Consider the following 9,196-nt stretch of genomic DNA (forward strand, 5'->3'; position numbering starts at 1 on the left):
TATCCATCCATAGACAGTAGTTTATACTCTAGTATTTTTTTTTTTAATTAGACTTTGGCTAAAACAGCATATGCCTAATACCTAAAGAATTCTATAACAATATGTTTTCTATGAATCTGAAGATACTTCAGATTTCCCAATGTCTCCAGTCAGTGTTAGAATTTTACATATCTACCATTCCTTTTTTTAGTTATACTAGCCTGCGAGTTAATAAACTATAGTTGCTAAAATATCTGATAAGCAAGTTTTAAATATACGTCAATGTAAAAAGTCATGCTTTAAATACTAGAAGACTGTACTTTTCCTGCTTACTTTTGTTATTGTTTCCAAAAGGCGAAAAGGACATTACTTTTGTAATGGTTTAGTACAGCATATGAACATTTCTGTCCAAAAGAAATTTACTTTAAAGGCATGAAACCAGGCCACAGCCACCCTTGATGACACAAAGTTCTGAGAGGCAAATCATGAGCAGCAATTTCAGATCATTTCCCCGAGCAGGAGGGCATTTCAGATAAGAAAGAACAGCAGAAAAATCATGTACACTCAGATGCTGATTTACCCAGGACAGAATAGCTCTTGTCTAGAAAGGAGCTAGATCAGAAGTCCATTTTTTTGTTTCACATAAAGGAGAATTAACAAATAGTGCTCACAAAGGAAATGATTGAAAATGCTTGTACTGAACCACGTTGAAGTATCTAAAGAAGTATGATATACAGTCACCCAGGTTCATAGTATTACACATCTAGATATATCCACCATGAAAATGTTTGGTGATGTACGGGCAAAATGTCCAAATGGCCTTTTTTTTAAAGCTTTTATTTGGATTTTTTTTTTTTTTTCTGAAATACAGGTGGTTCCAATTAGTTTTATTGAAATAAATCTTTAAAGAAAAAGATAAAGCATTTAAAAAGACAAGTCAAAATGCATCATGAACCACATGTCAAACACAAACTTTATCCTCAAATGAGTTATGTTTGCCTCGCACTAATAACTTTTATTTCACTCAAATTAGAGCAATAATCTTCCATACATAAGTATCTTCCCTGCCCAATTCAAAGAAAATAATCCAAAACAATCAGTAAAGAAAAATATAAGAATTAACAGATCCTTTAAGTTTGTTTTAAATATTTTGAATATTTAAAAAGTGTTTAAAGTTTGTAATTCCTAGTAAGAAAACATTTTCTGAATGAATATCCTAATGGCAAACCACTGTAAAATGCTTCCGCTGAATTTGGGGGAGGGGGCAGGGATTATCTTCAAAGCACCCCAGCTCTCTTGATGAGAAGGTCGGAGGTACACTGGTTTGTATTATTGCGACATCCATAAGGTGATCTAGGTTGCTTTTCCTTCAGCAAGTGCTTTATTTATCAGAAGGGCATTACTTGACCTCCAAATTTGGCTGACAATTTACTGATTAGAGTCATAACCTTTGGGTTGCTCTGGTATTTTGACATATTTGCTGAGTTCTGAGCCATATCCTGGAAGGCCACCATAACTTCTGGATCCTGCATGGCTGCAAGAACCTCTGGATCACCAAGAATTTCATTGAGTCCAGGCATTCTGGCCATTCCAGGCATGGCCCCTCCCATTCCAGGCATTCCTCTGGGAAAATTACCAGTCATTCCCCCAGGAAAGTCACCTGGAAAAGAGCCATACTGAGCTCCTGACTGTCGTCTGGCTTCTTCCTCCCTCTGGGCTCTCTCATGCTCGTCTCGAACCTTTTTAACTCGTTCTATTCTTTCTTTGATCTCTCGCTCTTCACGTTCTTGCTCACACTTTCTCCGATGTTCTGCAATTTTCTGTGCCCTAGGTTGAACTTCTTTCAGCATTGCACTAGCATCTTCAGCATAATCCAATTTACAGGCAAGGGCAAGATCATGGGCTGCTTCTTCCCAGTGGTCTAGAAGTCTGTGTACTTTCCCTCGCCACTTGTAAGGCTGAGCTGAATCAGGATTTATCTCAATGGCTCTGTCATAGTCTCAGATAGCAGCATTTGGCTTCTGTAATTTGACGAAGACACTGGCCGTCTTGGCATACAAAATGGCCAAGCGAGGATTCAGCTTGATGGCATCTGTGAATAAGTCAATGGCTTTCTGGAGTTCACCGTAATTTAGGGCTTCAGTAGCAGCCGCTTTGTAATCATTTGCCTGATCCATCATCTCCTGCGTTATTTCTGCATTTTCATCTCCCATTTCTTGAGGAGAATTAGGGTCTGGTTCAATCACACCTTCTTTATCAATTTCTAGATCACTTTCCTCACTTGATGGTTCATCTGCCTTTAAGTCTTCCTCCACCTTCTTACTATCACATTTTTCTTCCGTGGTATTTTCTTCTGATTTAGCTTTCTGAGTAGCAGGTGGTACTTTACCCCCCATGCTCTCCACCCACTCTCTCAGGAAGCACATTTCCTCGGTGTGCAGAATGCTCGGATCCTGCTTACACATTTTCACAAAGGCCCAAAGCTCGTTCACTTTGCGGGGGTCCATGGTAGGGAGGTGGTGGGCGAAGCTGGGGGACTACGGCCCTGTTCCAGGCCCAGGCACTGGCTCTGCGTGAGTGCGCAGAAGTATTTGGATATTTTAATACTGGAAAAGGGCTCTAAGAAATGAAAATAGCTGAATATCTGCATCCCTTAATTAACCTATTATTCATTCATTCATTCACTCAACAAACACATGTTTGAGGTCTTACTATGTGCTACATCTGAACTGTATATTGAAGGCACAACAGTGAGCAAGGCATACAGTCTCTGACCTCATGAGCCATAGACAGAGTTCATATTCATTAACTAAACATTTCCTCTATGTCTCTGTGCTGTGCTGACCACTGGTACTGCAGAAATATAGGAAAAGGTTCCTACTTTCAGAGAGCTCATGGTCTAATGGCGGAGATGAATACATTCACTACAGGTGAGGCCTCCTGGCATGAAATACACATAAGGTGTTATGGGAATGCAGTAAGAAATAGATTTATGACAGTGTTTCTTCTCTAATAGCTGCTAAAGATGGTTTACTCAGTCATAAAGAAGTCACCTTATAGTCCTAAGCTGGGTGTTTTTTTATTGATCTATTAGCTTACAGACCATATTGGCCATTTCATTTATCTTGAAAATGAGAGTTTATCACTGATATCCCGTGGGGCTTTGTATTAATTGAGTATTTAAAGAAAATTAAAAAAAAAGAGAAACCAAATAGAGAAGTAAATGATTAGGTGTCATGATGTGGCTTTTGACTTATAAACCTGAATGCGAGGTAAAAAAACCAGGTTTCCTCCTCTGCAGCCCATCAATTCCCGGTAGGTGGCTCCATGTGGCTGGAGTCAGGGCTTCCATGAAGTGCTAAGACCTTAAAGCTGTGGCCTTCGATCTCTGTCCCCTTTCCTCTCCTTTGTAGCAGTCTTTGTCTATTCAAGGGCAAAAATGTGAATCATTTGAGGTGTAAACTGCACAAATATAGAGCAATTTTAGAAATCCAGTATAATTTAACAGATACAGGGCTTTCTGTTGTCTGAGTTTCCAGAAGTCTGCCTTCCTCTTTAGTTTTGCTGAAATGTTGTCTCAGGTTGCCTGAGTCTTAAGAAAACGGATCGTGATCCCTCCGTTCCATGTGAAAGGAGCAAACCCCTGTTCAGGCCTCACTTCCTGCCAAGCAATCTTTTGACATTACAGGCCACCACCTGGCTGCCTCTGACTTATTTTCTCTGTCTCTGGCACTGCTCTTCTCTCTTATCGCACTCTTCTCATTTATTGTACATACTTCTTCATGCTACATTCAGATCATCATAGATTAGCATTTTCAAAACCCTGTTACTATCTCAGGTACCCATAAAATGATTCTTGTTTAAAGACTGAAAGGGGATCTGTGATCACACACAACTGAATGCAGACAGAACCAGTCACTATATTTGCCAATTTCATTAAGTGGGGGAAAAATAATAAAACATAGACTTGGCAATTGGGGAGATTCATTTAGACAAGTCGATTGAATGCTCTACTTCCTAACTGGGTGCTTTGATCTTGGATAAATGCATACATTAGAAATTAATTATCCTAAAATGTTAAGTTTGCTTTTAAGAAATATTTTATGAAATGTTTCCAGTTATTTATGGGCTATAATCTAAAGACTTTATCTTGTCGTTCAAGGTTCATCAAAGTTGACCCCCAGTTAAATTTTTAATTTTTTTTTTATTGAAGTGAAACTCACATAAACACTTTTAAATGAACAATTTAGTGATACTTAGTACATTCACAAAGTTTGGCCACCACCACTTCTATCTAGTTTCAAACATTCTTATTACCCGTAAATAAACCCTGTACCCATAGGCAGTCACTCCCCACTCCTCTTTCCCCCAGCCGCTGGCAACAACCAATCTGCTTTCTGTCTGTAAAGATTTGCCTGTTCTGAATATTTCATATAAATAGATTCACACAACATGTGACCTACTGTGGCTGATTGCTTTGACTTAGCATAATGTTTTTGAGGTTCATTCATAGTGTGGTGTGAGAGGAAAACCTTTTTCCCTACCAATTTAGTTTCAGTGACTGGGGTATGCTAATTTAGCTGACAATGGACAGATTAACAGGAGAAAAGATAAAGTTTATTCATATGTAGAACACAAAAGAAGCGGCTCCTGAACTGCTAAAGTAGAGGTTTATATGGCAGCTTTCATAGGGGAAGAGGAGAGGGAAGAAGGGACTTCTGTGGGCAGATCCAATGGTTTCCTTATGAAAGACAAAAGGATTTTTAGGGGAACAAATAGAAGATAAGAAAATTTGGGATGATTTTTGTTTATGTAGGTACAAGTGGTCTTCATCTTTTTCTGGGCTGTAAAACTCCCTGGAGAGGGATTTTGTGGCAGCCTCACTCCTAGAAGTTTCTGCTTCTAGGAGGATAAGGGAAGCTCCAAAAAGCTTCTTTCCACATCTGTTGACCCTCAAATGCCTTCAATTTAAAACAATCTTCATACCAACTCTGGGGGCCGAGTGGGTCCCCCCAGTAGCATGTATAGCATTTTGCTGCTTTCTACCTTTGAAAAACCTTACATTCACCTATTCATGGTTGATGGACATTTATTTTCTACATTTGGCTATTACAAATAATGCTACTATGAACATTCATGTACAAGTTTCTGTGTAGGCTTTTCTCATTTCTCTTGAGTAGAAGTGATTAGGTCATAGAGTAACTCAATGTTTAACCTTTTGAAGAACTGCCAGACTATCTTCCAAAAGGACCACACCATTTTACATTCACATCCTAACCAGACTTGTTATTATCTTTTTTTTTTTTTTAATTTTAGCCCTTCTAGTGGGTATCAAGTGTTATCACACTGTAGTTTTGATTTGCATTTCCTTAGTGACTAATGGTGTTGAGCATCCTTCTATGTGCTTTTTGGCCGTTTGTATATCTTCTCTGGAGAAATGTCTGTTCAAGTCAAGTCCTTTATCCATTTTTTAATTGGCTTGTCTTTTTAAAATTGTTTTTAGAGTTTTAAAAAAAATGTATTCTGGTTTCTAGACCCTTATTAAACATGATCTGCAAGTACTTTTTTTCATTCTGTAGGTTGTCTTTTCACTTTCTTGACAATGTCTTTTAACACACCAAAGTTTTTAAGTTTGATAAAGTCCAGTCTGTTTTTTCTTTTGTTGCTCATGCTTTTTGTGTTAATTTTTAAATTTTAAATTCAAAGACAAGATGAAGAGCTAGAAAAAGCATCTTTTTGGCTCAGTGTTATTTGAATGCCTTCAAAAAACTTATAGGGAAGTAGAATGATGAGTTCTGCTTCACTTTACTGTCTCTTCACTATATTTACTAGCTTGAAGAATAAATAAAGAGGATTTTTTTTTTGAAAGGACAAAACTTTCTGAGAACTCACCCCTTATTGGAAACACCATTTTTATTTCAAGAAGCAAATATCTATCCTAAGGAATAAAGTACAGATTACTCTGTTTACCATCAAAGGGCTGTTTTCTGGAATTCTGCATATTATATATTTTCTTAGAAAATACTATGAATGTTTTCCCATACCAAATAACAAAATCCTAATTCTAACATACATACAAAAAGGGTCTTGTGGAGAATACTAGTATTTATTGGCTAAGTGTCAATATTAGCCAGGTGTGAAGTATGCAGGAGATCTTTGATATGAATTACACCTTTACTTCTCTGTGGTAGTTAATTTTATGTCAGTTTGACTGGGTTAAGGCACACCCAGATAGCTGGTAAAGCATTCTTTCTAGGTATGTCTGTGAGGGTGTTTCTGGAAGAGACTGGCATTTGACTGGGTGGGCTGAGGAAAGAGGACCTGCCATCACCAGGGTGGGATGGGCACCATCCAATCTGTTGAGGGCCCGAGTAGAACAGAAAGGTCTCTTTTTTAGAGCCGAGTCATCCCCGTCTTCTTCTGCACTTGTGCATCAGAGCTCCAGGTTCTTGGGCCTTTGGACTCTGGGATTTAACACTGTTGGCCTTTTGTGTTCTCAGGCCTTCAGCCTTAAACGGGGAGTCACACTCTCAGCTGCTTTGGTGCTCAGGTCTTCAGACTCAGACTGAATGACACCCCTGGCTCTCCTGGGCCTCCAGCTTGAGGAGGGTGAATCATGGGTCTTCTCAGCTTCCATAATTGCATGAGCCAATTCCCATCATAAATCCCCTCTTCTATGTCTATGTGTGTCCTACTGATTTTGTTTCTCTGGAGAACCCTGACTCATACATTCTCTAACACTTCAGAAATAGACTGTATTATCCATATTATTATGACACTCTAGGGCTAAGGGAAATAATATAAAATTGGCCTTAAGTCATTCAATTTGTATTTCATAAATGTAACACGAGCTAGACAATTTCAGTTTACAGCCTGATGACAACAGATGCAACATTCCAAAGTGATGTCACTTTTTTGAAAGTGAATGATCCTATCTTCCCCCTGCCTATAACCTTTCAGTAGATTCCCATCATTTTTAGACTGAAGTATAAGGCTTATAAGGCCTTTCCAATTCTTTGCCTTCCTCCCCACCTCATTTTTTTCAGCCCTCCCTCTTCTTTCCCTTTCCCACCTGATGGCTTTATGTGGCATCCCTAACATTTAGCCTGTTGCTCCTACAGCCAGTAGCTGAAAGGCTTCATGATGTGTTCTTTACCAAATGTATTATCTACAGTACGGAGAAATCTAGAGAGCAGGATTTTGGTTAGAATTACATAAAACCCTCAGATATCCCATCTAGAGTTGACTTTTTGAGATGTGTGGGATGTGTCATTCCTCCAGCCTACATATTGATGTCAGCAAATTGAGAAATGGTCCCCCAGCCCCCATGATCCTGGCGACCTCCTGTGTTCCCTGATTGCCAGCTGCCATAGGCAGGAATAAAGGGCCAGAGAGCTACGTGATCTTGGCAGCTCCTTTCTCCTGCCACCCTTCTTCCTAATACCCATGATGTCAGCACTTCAATCTGCCTAGGAGAACATCAGACATTGTAGTACAAGACCCCTTGTTTGTGTTTCTGTCAGTTGCCCAAAGAATGCCCAGACTCCTAGATCACCACTGAAGACTTGAACTCTTGGCCATATAGTCTGGTGATGCCAGTGGCCATGGTGTCTGATATTTGAGTTTTGCTCTGGCCGTGGTTCATCTAGTTTTATGTACCTTGGCTTCAAAGTTCTTCTGAAACTAACCTCATAGTCAGATACCTGGATAAGTGATCAACAGCAGTGTCACCTGAAGTCTTTATGTATCTTATCTGTGCACTATCATCTTTTTCCATAATTGTGGGATGAGGCCTGAATATTAATTCAATCTCACTAGCACCATCCATTTCTGAATCAATGGCAAATGTTGCATTGTCAAGATCAAGCTCAAGCCCAGAATCAGCAGATGTTTTAGTCCATTTGTGACTATGGCCTGTTTCCTTATTTTTCTGTGTGGATGCATCACTACAGTGCAAACCATCAGTATTCTCTTCTGCTCTGCTACCATTTTCAGTCTGTTGTTTCTTGCCTCACTGTAATCTGCTCCTGACTGGTACCTTCAGTCCTTCTTCAGAGCTGAGACTGAGTGCTCACTGATTACTGTGCTTGTGGATATTGGCTAATACTCTCTCTCCAAGAACTTCATACTCATCACGACTTGGGTAAATTTTACTGATGAGTGCATCAAACATTTTAGACTAAAGTATAAGGCTTACGAGGCCTTCCCAATTATTTGCCTACCACCCCACCTCATTTTTGATAATCCTAGCTCTTTTTTCCTTTCTCACCCTATGGCATTTTCTGGCATCCCTAACATTGAGCCCATTGCTACCACCACCAAGAGCTGAAAGATCCCCTTAGTGATCTTTTGGAAACTAGATTTTTTTTTTTTTTTTGACAGGAGGGGTGTCTTTTGCTGTCATTTCTAAGGACTGTGATGATGCAGTCTGCACAAAAATGATGTAAACACTCCTTTGTGGTCATGGTGTCTTTCAACACATCCAAACAAATTAGGCCCATTATTTCACTGTGTAGACTTTGAGGTGAAGCCCCAATTTCTAAGCCATCTATTACCGCCTCTACAGGTGTTCGTTGTAATTCACATAAACTGAACTCCCATGTTTTGGTTAATGGTTGAGATCCATTTGTTTGCACAGCCTGAGACATTGCAGCTCCTGCCCCCAGCCCAATTTTCTTTTTGACCTAGACTGGCAGGACTATTCAAATATTTTCCCCTTAATTTATGATTTTCTTTTTGGAAGGGACTCCATTTTCAGTACTTTTTCTTTTCTCTTAAAAATATGTCTAAGTTTGGCGAGGCACAATGGCTCATGCCTGTAATCCTAGTACTTTGGGAGGCCGAGACAGCCAGATCACTTGAGGTTAGGAGTTCGAGACTAGCCTGAACAACATGGTGAAATCCTGTATCTATTGAAAATACAAAAATTAGCCTGGTCTGGTGACACACACCTGTAATCCCAGCTACCTGGGAGGTTGAGGCATGAGAATCTCTTGACCCTGAGAGGTGGAGGTTACAGTGAGTTGAGATCACGCCACTGCACTCCAGCCTGGGCAACAGAGCGAGACTCCATTTCAGAAAAACTAAATAAATTAATTTAAATATTCTTTTCCACAAAGTTTGGTTCCATTTAAAGTACACTACTTCTGGCTCAGAAATTTTTCATAGTTCTGTATCCTTAAGTAAGCATTCAGTTGGCCATCATTTCCCCTTTCCC

General features: G+C 39.5%; 2 pseudogenes across 1 annotated transcript; both read right to left on the minus strand.

Annotated features, from left to right (window-relative positions):
* Positions 1–952: 952 nt before the first annotated feature.
* LOC110743942 lies at positions 953–5,142 on the minus strand (annotated as a pseudogene). Its single transcript, XR_002523798.2, has one exon. The product of XR_002523798.2 is annotated as a hsc70-interacting protein pseudogene (transcript).
* Positions 5,143–5,232: 90 nt separating this feature from the next.
* On the minus strand, positions 5,233–8,764 carry LOC110743943 (annotated as a pseudogene).
* Between the last annotated feature and the right edge of the window lie 432 nt (positions 8,765–9,196).

The sequence above is a fragment of the Papio anubis genome, chromosome 8, assembly GCF_008728515.1.
Source record: "Papio anubis isolate 15944 chromosome 8, Panubis1.0, whole genome shotgun sequence".
In the NCBI taxonomy this organism is placed as follows: domain Eukaryota; kingdom Metazoa; phylum Chordata; class Mammalia; order Primates; family Cercopithecidae; genus Papio; species Papio anubis.